Raw genomic sequence first — 12,707 nt, forward strand, 5'->3', positions numbered from 1 at the left:
CTGGAAAAATACGACATTTGAGGTGCTTGTACAGCTAGATGGAAAACAAGTTCTTACATGTACAGCAAAGGTGGCTTAGACCAGTTGTCAGCTAAAATTATTGCATGCAGCAGGCATGACACTCAGCTGAGTTTCCTCTCCATGTTAGCAGGATGAAGATCGTCAGTGAAGTGCTCCCTCTGTCACTTCTCTCTACAAAGAAAAAAAAAAAAAAGGCATGTCAGTCACAGAGCTGCTGGCCACAAAGAATCATCCAGTGAGGCACTGGTGCATTTGGCTAACTTAACGAGAGACAACATTGCTTCTGCTCTGCCAGAGCAGGCACCTCTCCTTTTTTTTTTTTTTTCCTCCTTTTTTTAAAATATTTTTTTTTCCACAGAAATCTTTGCCTTTTTTTGTTGTCCCTCAAGGGTGATGCTTGTGCCTTGAACAACGTCATTGGAAGGTCTTGCAAAATCACCATCCTGTCTCATTCAAATTCCCTTTAAAGGAGTGCTGTCCTCATGATGTCATTAAGAAACCTGTCATTATCAGGGCATTTTGGAGTAACTGAATTTTTAGTGTTAGAGACTACAAAAGTCTCTGTCAAACACCACAACCTTGAACTCACAGGTACTGGATGGGGAGCTATGATCACTCCTTATTTCATGTAGCAGCAGCTTTACCACTGTGCGAGAAGCATTTTCCTTGTTCGACTTTGTGCCAGCAGCTACCCTCTCTCCTGCCTTTTCCTGGCAGCCTTTGCCTCCTGTGTCTTCCATGCTACTACCATGTGAATGGACCGGGAAGCGAGTTGGGCTGGAGCAGCTGCAGTCACAGGTGTTGAAAGGTGAGGGAACAAAGCTGAGAAGCAAGAACAGGACCCCCAAAAGCTGCACTGATCCCACTGCCGTGTGTGTGGGGATAGTTCCCATCACTCTGTGAGGCTGGAGGAGCTGGGTGCTTACTTCAGCAGAGCTTCTGTTTCTACCTTTGGTCCCCATCTTCCCCAAGATGCTGCTGCAAGCCACAGGTTGGACCACCGTGGTCTGTGTTAACAATTTTGCATCATTTACCAGCTTAGATGCAATGACTATTTCTGTGTTCTTAAATGTAGCAAAATGTATCTTACTTCTGTCAAATGCTTCACTTCAGGAAAGCCTTGGACGAAACAAAGATGTGACAGGGATCCCTGTGTTAATTATTGAACTGTGCACTTGTTTGTCCCCAGAAGCTTCTGCTTTTTGCCACCAGTGACCTGTGGTGGTTGAGATAAAAACACAAAGCCTGTCAAAAGGAATCTACTACTGCATCAGGATGGATGCTCTTGTGTTGGCTGCCTGCTGGTGCGTGGCAGTGCTGACTAGAAGACTTTCTACCTATACAGCATGTTGGTTTTATGCTTCTCTAGTTACTCAAGGGTGAGGTCACTTGGTTCATTAATGATTTATGTTTATATAGTGCCTTTCTTCAGGCAGCAGGTAAATTTATTTCTACATGAACAAGTACCTGAAACAAATTGTTAGGGATTTCTCCACAGGCTGAGGAGGTAGTTATGAGAAGTTCCCTTTCCCTTCTATTTTTGGATACACACTAGGGTTAGGCATCATTACTCCATGAGGCTTGTGCTGCCTGTGCACTTTGTGATATGACATTCCTCAAGGAGAATTTCTCAGGCTTTTCTGTTCCTTTTTTTCTTTTTCTTTCAAGTTCTTCTGACAGTTTTTTTTTACTTTTACTTTTGTAGAGCAGGATCCTACTCCACAAGCAATTTTACAGCTCATTTAAGTCAGCCTGTAGGACGGAATTCAATTTAGATCAAATAAAGGGCATGGAAGCTGGTCATGTAACATTGCAAATAGTTCTTCTATCTATGTTTGAAAATAGTGTGGGTATATAGTCAGGAATGACACTTGTAACCACAGAACAGTGTTTTTAAATTGTGCTTAACTGGACAGAAAATAACTGGAGGATTTTTACCATCGTAAAAGAATATTGGAACAGTGGGTGACCTGCCTTATCACTGAAGGTACTGCAAGGGGAGCAGTAACATATCTTTTTCTGGGCACTAGAGGCTATAATTGGCACAATAAATAGAGAATCAAAACCTTAGATCTTGGCAATGAAATGAAATGGTATTATTTCACATTTTTCTCTTTCAGAGTGTATTAGAAGCATTTCTAATTGAAGATGTTTGTAGTCCTTGCGAAAGAACATGATATATTGTTTTAAAAGAAACAAAACCCCCTACCTCTTCTGAAGGCAGTGTTACATATAAACTGTGAGGAAGAGAAGCCTAACCCCAGGGAGAGGTTGTGTTCTCATTTATTCCTTGCCACTTTACACTTAAATTCCGCCACTGTAAGTATAACTAAATACTGCGATCAAGTGCACTTCAATTCACACTTGAGCAAGCTCCCCGTGGCTCGGGCGGGTTGAGATTAGCCAAGGATGACTGAGGAGCTGGATGGGATAGTCTGATAGAGAAGTTCTAACACCCTACAACACAGGGAAAACGACAGGTTTATTTTGGTTTAGTTGCTGTTCAGCATCAGTGAACGTAAAACTACAGCATGCTCTGGCTACGCTACAGTCCTGCGGTGTGCTGGTGCTTTGCAAGAATACACCCGTTTTCCTACTGCAGTGCCATCAAGCTCCCCTCTAAGCCCAAGTGAGTGTTTTCCCTTTTCTGTACCTCATCAGCAGTAATATTGTGCGGGCCCAGTCTTATTTACCCGTCTGTATGTCCCCCGTGTCTTTTGATGCAGCTTTGCCGTTCTTCTGTGCAAATGTAATTAACCTTCAGTGCCCTTGGCTGCGCTGGGTGGAAGTGAGGGAATGCAGAGGCGAGCGGCGTGCACAGCTGCAGTGTCTGTGCATGCAGGGGGGTGGCTGGCCCTGTGAAGTCTACTTGGTTCATATTAAGACCTGGCAGGTTTTCCTGAGAAGGCTATTCCTGTCTTTCAGTGTGGGAGATCAAAGCTTCCTTCTTCCTCAGTCTTTTGCGTGCATTTGAATTTTATCGATACAACCTTGACTGGAGAGATGACTTTTTAATTGTGTAACCCTGACCCAGGAAAATTACGATGTCAGCAGCAATTGCTCTGTAAGTCTGTCAAGATTAATTAAACCAATTTTATCCTATTTACTCATGTCATTGTTTGGCTGATGATAAATAGGTTAGTACATTTTACAAAAATATGAACGTTTTCCTATATTTTATTTCCTACACACGGAAATTACTTTCCTGGTTTCTTCTTTTCCATTTTCACAGAAGCACAGTCTGGCTGAGGTTGGGAGGCACCTCTGGAAGTCATCTGGTCCAACCCGTCTGCTCAAGCTGGGTCACCTAGAGCTGGTTGCCCAGGATTCTGCCCAGTTGGGTTTTGGGTATCTCCAAGGAGGGAGACTCCACAACCTCTCTGGGCAACCCATGGCAGTGCTTGGTCACCCTCACAGTAAAAAAGTGGTTGCTGATGTTCAGAGGGAGCCTCCAGTGTTTCGGTTTTCACCCATTGCCCCTTGTCACTGGGTATCACTGGGAAGAGCTTGGCATGGTCTTCTTTGCATCCTTTACATCCTTCTAGCTTGTTACATTTATTACAGGTATTGTTCAGAAGTATGGGCACGTAGAATACTGCTGAGAGTCAGCTCAGATATTTTTCAGTTTTGTGGTCTTTTTTTTTCATCTTAATTTTCTTACTTGGGTTTGCACCTCAGAAGAGGATTCCTTGCAAGGCATGGATGCAAATAGCTGTGTAAGGAAATCTGGGAGAAGTCTCCACTCCTACCTCTACCACTACTGAAAACTGGGAGCTGAATACTTTTACCAGGTGTTTTTCCCTCAAACACCAAACAGCTGTATGAATTAAATAACATTTCATGATATCCTAGAGCTCCAGGATGCAATAGATGTCAATGATAATAGATATGCTAAGTTACCAAAGCTTTTCTTATCCCAGGATTCATGTGCTTCTTTTTGAGATATTATTTATTAACTGTGATTTTTACACTTTCTTTTATTTGCAGTTCTCTTAGTTACTAGTTCTGAATGTTTAGCTTCTTATTTATCTCTCAAGAAAGCATATAAGAAATTTAATTTTGGCTGAGGAGTGAGAACACACTTTGCCCACCATGTTTGGTTATTGTTTTCTGCATATGGATCAAGAACGTGATTTGCTCACTATATTTGCATGAGAGGAGAAGTGCACTTATTAATATGATGGTAGCCCCTTTTGAAAAAATCTCTGATGCTTTTGCTATGCATTTTGTTAAAAACTGTGTATCTTGCAAAAGCCTAGGAAAAGGCAGGTCAGATCATATCTGCTGGCATTTATTTTTTTTTTTCTCTTAATGAGTCCTGGCAATTGCAGTGATGGTGTTCCTTCCCCTTGAACAGTCCAAACTTTGGGAGGGAAGTAGTGTTAGATAAACTTAACCTGTTGTTCCACGGCACGCGCTGTGTGTGTACACAAGCACACATGCACATGTATGTTTAGGGATTGTGCTCCCTGCAGGGGCTAGAGAGTAAAACTCAGGTTTAGCACCATGATAAATTGTTAATATGATCTAATATGATCTCTGGAGATTGTTTATTTTCTTAGCTTTGAACAGTTGTGGACACCATGTGATGCGTTGTCAGTGATGATAACCCAAAGTAATGGAATTGTATGATGCACAACACGGAGCCGTCTCAGCCTCTAGTACAGAGAAATGTGTGTTTTAGTGGCCACCAAGGAAGTGCATGAGGGTTCTTTTGGTTTTGGTTTGAATTTAACAGCTGAACTTTGGTATCACAACATATTATTGCTTGTTAGTAAAACAACTTCTATCTTAGTACTAACTCGTCTCCTAAGCCTGACAATGCCAAAAGCGCTTTTCTGAACTGTACTATCCATAACTAATAACTAATCGCAAGCTTTTGTCAGTTAGTCTGGAAAAAAATGTATTCATGTGATATTCTGTATATTTTTGTACATGTGCCAAATACATTAAATTATAGGTGTTATTAAAATTAATGAGAGCTAACACTGCTTCTAGTGCAGAATGATCTACCAGGTTCTAAAGAAACAATACAATTCACAGAGGGATCATCTTCCTGCTCGTGATAACAAAACACTGAATCACAGCTTTCAGTATTTTAACTGAAAGATATCTCTACACTCTATTGCTTTTTTCAGTTGTTGGCTTTCTCTGTCTGATGAGAAACAATTTTTTCCCCCCTTTAAATCAGAATCTTTCTTTACATATGAAAAAAAGTATAATGTGAGTAATATTGGTTATACTTATCTGTGCGATGCTGAACATAATATTTTCCTTTTGGAGTGTTACTCAGCTATCCTGAGAAGTTGAGACATGCCCTTAGAGAAACAGGGAGTTAATAGACAGAGGGAAAAGATGTAGCAGGGTCCTTTAGTGGACAAATATTTGATGGTTGGCCATGCTTAATTACCCACCAGTCTTGTGTTGTATGGCAAAATAACAACCATGTGGACTACGTACAAGAACAACTGCTGTCTGAGGCACTGAAAATAGACCAGTTGATCAATTTACCGCTTGTAACTCTAGCATTAGGTAGGTATTTTCAGCAACCTGCTTTTATAATGGCCTTTTTCTGTTCTGAAGTTTTGTACTATTATTATGTCTTGAGGAAAGTGTTGATTATGAAAAGGTGAAGTGCAGAATAGAGAGTTCTGTGTCCTCTCACAAAACTTTCAGAAGCAGAGGCAACGTTTTGCTTCCTGTTTTCCATTTTGGTCAGATTTTCTTGGGCTCTGAGGTTTGGTATCATTGCCTCTGTCTGCTACTTATTACTGTGGGGTACAGTAATTTTCCCTAAGTGTATGCAGAGTATGTGTCTGCTTAGCTTTCTATGCTGGAAATACATATTTCTAATTTTGCATTGAGTTTTATGGAGGCATTGGAAAGGGACCATATAGAATAGTTTCCTGAAATAATCTTTCAAGGTCCAATCTTCCATGCTGTCCTGCCTGCCTGCAGGGATTTCCTTTTCATTGAGATGTTTCCCTATCCACCTGTCTCCGCTTCTTCCCCTGAGAAGAAAAAGGGTGTTAGTAAATAGAAAGAAGACCTTTTCTGTTTGCTGCCGCCAGGGCAGCTCCATGCATGCTTCTTGAGCTTAGTTGTCAACACTGACTGTGCTTTAAGTTTGTTTTTCTTTCACCTTGAACAATGGAAGTCTGTATTAAAGCCAGGAGTTCAAAGTCCTTTAGATTCTGATTTTCAAGAACAATAAACTAATTCAGAGCTTGGCCTATTGCTCACATACTTCAAAACCTTAACCAGCAGAATGAAAATTGACTCTCCATAACGGCAGCCACCGGTAGATTTACTGCTCCCCTTGGGATGCACACAAGGTGATAGACCTGGAGTCTCTCAGTTACAGGAGGCTTGCTATTGCAGGTGCATTGAACTCCCGGTGTCTGCTGGTGCCACGGCCATCAGCATAAGTCAGTCAGGTGCAGGAAGGGCAGGGAAACACGTGAAAATTAGCAGCCTGTCCCACTGAGAGATGCTCTCTGCTCTGCCAGTTAACAACACAATGTCTGCTGGGTAAGGGCTGTCGGAGAGGCTGTGCAGGGAACGGCTTTTGGCTGCAGGCAGGGCTTACAGCTGTGAACTAACAGAGACCTTTGCATTTGCTTACTGGGAGTGCTTTTTGGTGAAAAAGCAAATACATTCCTGCTTGGTTTTGCTAGAACGACACTAACCCAATATCCTTTGCATGCCACAGACTTTCCATGCTCAAACCACTACTGCACATGCTGTTTTCAGTACTGCACCTTGTGCCCATAAACAAGAGGGTAGTGCTGAGTCTACATGTGAAAATTCTGTTTGAGGTTGATGTGTGTGTGTATGAGATGTTAAACATCTGGAGTTCCCAGTTACACACAAGAATAAGTTGTTCAAGACCACAGTTTGCCATATGCATTAGGAGTACCTTTTTTTATTATTTTATTTTTTTAAAAATTGGCCTGACAAGCTCAGGGTATTTTCATATTGCCTTCTTGTGTTTCGTTCACAACTTGAAGATATACTGAACATTATCAGTGGCGCAGATTTAACTGGGTGCTAATTTCTCGTTTCTCAGTTTAAACAGACTTTGCCTCCTTCCAGGTGCCTCTGCTAGGATCAGCGCTGATCTAGATTATCTGTTCTGGCAGCCTGAGAGTGCCCACCAACACTTAGCCCTTGAACTTCAGCAGTAGCTGAATGTTGGTGCTAATAACCCCACAATTAAATGCCTGCAAGCTGTTCTGTTTGATTGACCATGGTCGAAAAACGCACTTATCCTTGTGTCTTCAAATGGAGCGTGATTTAGCCAATACCCTGATTACATTGTTTGGACAAAAGACTCTTCTTTGTAGCTGCCTGAGGATATAATTGTGAATGAATACAGCAAATGCTATTTAATAACTGTGCGGGAATAGGATACTTGCTACAATATCCCTATCTGATACTTACTTTTAGTTATATGCAAAATGAAGCATGAAAATTCCTAAGAGTCAAAAACTTTTGAGGGAACTTTTACATCCTGCTTTTGTTCAAAATTGCAAAATTAGTTTCAATTTTTTCAACGTAAAAGTAGTAACTAGTGAAGCCAGATGAAAAAAAACTGTTCAAAAAGTGGTTCAGTTGTTCTGTGCAATTTTACAAGGTTTTTTCACCTGTTTAAATTTTTCCTATTTTGCAGTATTTTCAAATCAATTACTATAATTTGAGTTTTTTGTAATAAGATAGGTTTTTTATTTTAAAAGGCATTTCATGCTTTGTTGCTAGAAAAATAGTTAAAACATTTTCACATACTCTGGTAGAAGTAAAATAAAAGTTATTATAAGCTCTCATTTCAATTTTTAGAATTGTTGGTTTTTCCTATTGAGAAACTAGAGTCAAAACCTGCATTTTTATTTCAGCCAAAACTACAGTAAAAACAGTGACATATTTGTCTTGAGCTATAATTGATTTAGAAGTGCAGGATGTGGCTGTTTGGAAGGAAAAATAAGAAAGTGTTTCTATTTCACTAGTTAGAAAGAGTAAAGAAAGACCATTTTGTATGAAAGTCTCAGAGGGAAATCTGAAGCTAATGAAAATTTCTCAGGTTGCAATATCTTTTTTTCTTTTTTTTTTTCTTTTTTTTTTTTTTTTTAAGACTGCAAACATCTCACATCTCAGACCATTTACAAGACCTGTGGCAGACAGAAATTGCTCAGTTTATAAGCACCTCTCAAAACAGGGAAACCAAAAAAATACTCCTAGGCTAGCTTAAAAAAGGTGAATTAAATTCTTTCTTTTCCCCTTATACCTAGGCAGTCTGGGAGAAGAATGTTAACCACTGGTCCCTAGCAGTGTATCCAGATTTCTGATCACTTATATCAAAGAAAAATCCCCATTTCAGAGAGGGTGCAAGACTGTGTGGAAGTGCCACACCGCATCTTAAAAAAAGGTAAGGAAACGTTTTTCTGCTGATCCTTTGACACTATAAGTGGTGTCTTCATTTAAAAATTCATTAAGTTGATGGCAGAAGTGAAAATTTAGGTAATAATTTAATACTGAAGTTACTTATTTTAACCTGCATGTTTTAACTTATAAAGAGAAAAAAGGAGCTTCTTTATATTAAAGGAAGGATGTAATGCATGTGTTACTGTACTTAAAACTATTTTTGGTATATCTTTTGTGTATATTTTGGAAAAAAAGAAAACAAGAACTGCGTACAATAGCAAATATTTTCTTTCCTTTCAGCCACTGAAGGTATTCTTAGCCATGCAAAGATTTATGTAGTCTCTGGTCTCTCATTTTGCTGAGACAGATATATGTTTGTAGAATGCTGCCTCTGGGAATTTGTGCTAAGTAATAGTCCACCATTTAGGCTTTTATCAGAACACATCTGCACTATTTTCCTTTCTGCCAAGTGTTGGATTGATTTGTTATTTGTAAAATATTTACAACTCTACTTCCTTAGACGCTTCAGTTCTAAAAAGTATTGTAAGAAGCTGAAAACTGTTAAAACATACTGCACTGTGCGTGTTTCCTCTGAGTGGAACGGCAGGAGCAGAGAAGTTTTTCCATTCAGATTTTCTTTTCTTTCCTCTCTCTCTCTCTCTCTCCCTTTTTTTGGCCTGGGAAGGATGTCAGAATTGTGAATGATAGGTAATAATTTCTTCCTAGAGTCGCTCTTCTGGAATGTAGTCCCAGGGAAAATGTGTTCACCAATCACTTTCTCTGCGAACACCCCACTCTACACTACATTTCTATCACGTTTGGTTCAGTGTCTATCTAATGCAGAAATGCTGTCTGTGCTTTTGCACAAGCCAATACGGCTCTGTTGTTCAAAGTTATTTATGTGGTTTAGAGAGTCTGTCCTACCTAACAAATATCAGCCTGTAAGTTAACAAAGACTATTAGTTAACTAAAAGTCCTGCCTTACTTGTGACTGTCTTGCCAAAATGTATGTTTGACTGGTGTGTTATGTGGCAAGAGAATGAATGATAAGCAAGTAACATCGACAACTCTTCTGAAATGGTCAGCTGGAATACATTGGCTACTTGTTAAGAAAAAGGTTCTGTTTTCTTGAGATGGTTGTAGCCATGAGGACATTTTTCTGCCATAAAACCAACTACACCTCAGCCGAACACACAGAGATGTTTTTGAAATACCAATTTGCAAGATGTTCTCTGTTAATCTATTATAGGTAGGATGCATTCTTACTTTTTCAAAGCAGGAAGATACAAAGTATGCCACCACCAATGGAAAGTGCTCTGTGAAGGCAGGATACTTCTTACCTCTCTCTCTAACCTCCTATTTCCATGCCACTTGTGTGTAAGGTTTACAGATTCTGAGCTAACTTCTGTTTCCTTTTAATAGATTTCATTTTTGCATGCAATACAGCAGTTTTCAAATAGCACATTTTATACTTTGCCAAGTAAAATACAATACCTGTTGGCTTAAAATACAAATATTCAAAGAGCACTCTATGAGAGTGGTCAGTTACAATATCATCTCCAGATTAGCTAATATTAATTTCATAAAGTATGCAGGACATACATTTCTGTATAAATCTTACATAGCATTTTTCTTCCAAGAGAATTAAGGCTAGCTTTTTCTGTGACAGTGTAGCCAGTGTTCTTTCGTAACCCACCCCCGTATCCTGTTGTTAGAATATTCTGCTTTTTACTGAAAAAAATAGGAACAAAAATTTAATAGGAAGTAATTTGTACTATGAGTAAAGATTTTGCTACATGCAAAAGACTCTCTTTGTTGTAAATCATTTGTAAATGTTGTGTTAGTCAATTTTTGAACAAGTTTACTGAAGTCAAATATTTTGTCTAATACATACTCCTATTTCTAGCTCATTCTACCATTTTGCATTTTCTAGGTTAAAATGCTTACTGCTTGAGACTCATATTTATTGGTGACCTTATCCTGCTTCATCCAGAGGCTTCGGTTTTCCTTTAAGGCACACTTTTTGTTTTCATTCCTCAAAAAAAGTGGAAGAATAGGAAAACCTTTGTTCTTTATATTCCGTTAAAGTTTCTGATTTTGTTTGTTATCACCCAAAGCTGGTTTTTTCCACTTTTATTCCATAATTTCTTGTTCTCCTTCTTTTGCTTCTCTTGTTCTTCATATTTACCCAATTCAAATCTCTTTCTTACAATAACTGATGACTATGGATACATTTGATTGTGTTCTTTCAGTCAATTTAGTGGAAGTACGAACAACAAAGATTTTATGAAATGAATCACTGTGCAGTAACTAGCTATGCAAATAATCTATTTCCTTATTTTAATGAAGAAGAGGACCTGCCAAGAAGACAGAGACCTTGGTTTAATCAACATTATGTTGTAGCATTTGTTCATGACTGATTTTCTAGATTTGTAGACTTCTTTGTGTTACACTTGCCATGAATTTTAGTGATGGTTAGAATAATCCTCAGTGTGAAAAGTCCCTTAATTGGTGGAGCCTCTACATATTATTTGTGTGAATGAATTGGTTGTCTTCTCAAATTTAATATCACAAAAACAGCAAGGAATTCTTTCACTGTAAATGGACTCTGATTTCATGCTCTTCTGCAACTTAACCTTAGCTTGCTTTCGTGCAGAACAGTCGTGTCCTCATTCTAACCCAGTGCAGGAGTGACCCCATGCACCAGCAAAAGCTGCTCGTTTAATCCGTGGTTTGCTCACCTGGTGCCTCTGGCCGTGCAGGGCTGGGACCTGGGGTAGTGAGCGGCAGAGCTCAGCTGGGTAGCTCTGTGCTTGCACCATGCAGAAACCCCCCCTAAAAACCTCATCTGTGCTTACCAGAGCTACGTCTGCCCACTGTGTGGCCTCCCCAAGGTGTGTCCTACTTAGAAAGGACTAACTTCTTTGTCTCCTCCACGACCAAAGAAGAACAACCAAGGAGATGACCTGAAAGTCTCAGCAATTTGGAATTATGTTCACAGTTCCGTGCAAAACATTTTCTGATATGCAATTGACTGAATCCCCCTGTCTGCAGAACTGCACAGAACTTTGCAGCAGGAGTTGAAAACTTGTGTGGTTAAGCCCATCTGCTGATCCTTGTAGAGTAGTAATTACAGTAAAAAAATTTAAGATTTTGATGGTCTGAAAACTATGCTGTAAATATCAAATACTTGTTTCATATATCATTAGGGGGTTATGTGTATTTCTCTCTGTGGCCAACATATAGGGAATTGGAGGCTCCCAGCTTCTGAGTCTAGGTGTTCAGTGCTTCTCTTTCGAAGAGTTGTGAGATCCATGCCTAATATCTACCAGGCTGGCAACCTGTAAGCTTTTGGAAGTTGAGAGGGTTAGGGTTTTTAATTATTACTGGCAGGGAAGTGGGAGGCAGTGGGTAGATCTGTTATAAAGTGGAAGCTGCACAATTTGGGGATCTCCAAGAGAGCCTGGAGAGGCTGAATGGCACAAGATCCTGAACAGTAGCTTCCTCTGAAAGGTAATAACTGTCATGCTGAAGAAGAGTTGATCTTGATCAACTTGCTTTGAAATAATGGAAAGACAACTATAAATAAAACAACAAATGAACAGAACAAGTTGCCACGTGATATTTTTCATGTTCCTTAAGCCTCTCAATATTTAACTTAACTACTTTTGCATCTGCTCTCTTTCCCCAGGAAGCTACCCAATATGCAAAAACTTGTCTTGATAATTTTGCAATAGTTTTTTACGCTTTTACTTCCCTTGTATAAGATGGATACTGTATCTATGTTAAAATCAGAGCAGTATTTACATTCAGCCTCTAGATGCCTATATTTTTTTGAATCTTTGTGCTTAATATAGATTAAAAGTTTTAGAAAAATGAATATATTAGTTTCTAAGGCAGAGCTAATTTTTTTTAAATTATTTGGTTGCAATAGTTTTGTTCGGTTCTAAATAAATTTGTTTCTTTATTTTAAATACCAAGTTATAATAGGAATTGAGGTTTTTGTTCCCAGTTAATTCAGGAGTTCCAAGCAAGATTTCCATACTCACCAGAAGTATTTTGGTGTAGCTTATATCTCAAAATGGGGCCCAAACTATGAAGTCTGACTGGTTCTTGAGTTTTTTCAATGTGTTCAAAATTTCTTGTGTCAAGTCAATTTTTTCACAAGGCCAGGAGCCATGTTGACAAAATTTAGATCAGGTTCTGTTTGGGTTTTTATGTTTTGTGGTCCCACTGATGACAGAAACTTAGGCAATTGAACCAGAGTT

General features: G+C 39.1%; 1 protein-coding gene across 2 annotated transcripts in view; it reads left to right on the top strand.

Moving 5' to 3' along the window:
• CRACD (capping protein inhibiting regulator of actin dynamics) overlaps positions 1-12,707 on the top strand; it is a 132,031-nt gene that overhangs the window by 53,415 nt on the left and 65,909 nt on the right. For both annotated transcript variants that reach the window (XM_055795424.1, XM_027779279.2), the window contains exon 2: positions 8,307-8,443. The gene's annotated coding sequence lies outside the window, so the exon portion shown is untranslated. The remainder of the gene's footprint in view (positions 1-8,306; positions 8,444-12,707) is intronic.

Source organism: Falco peregrinus, chromosome 2, assembly GCF_023634155.1.
Source record: "Falco peregrinus isolate bFalPer1 chromosome 2, bFalPer1.pri, whole genome shotgun sequence".
NCBI lineage: Eukaryota > Metazoa > Chordata > Aves > Falconiformes > Falconidae > Falco > Falco peregrinus.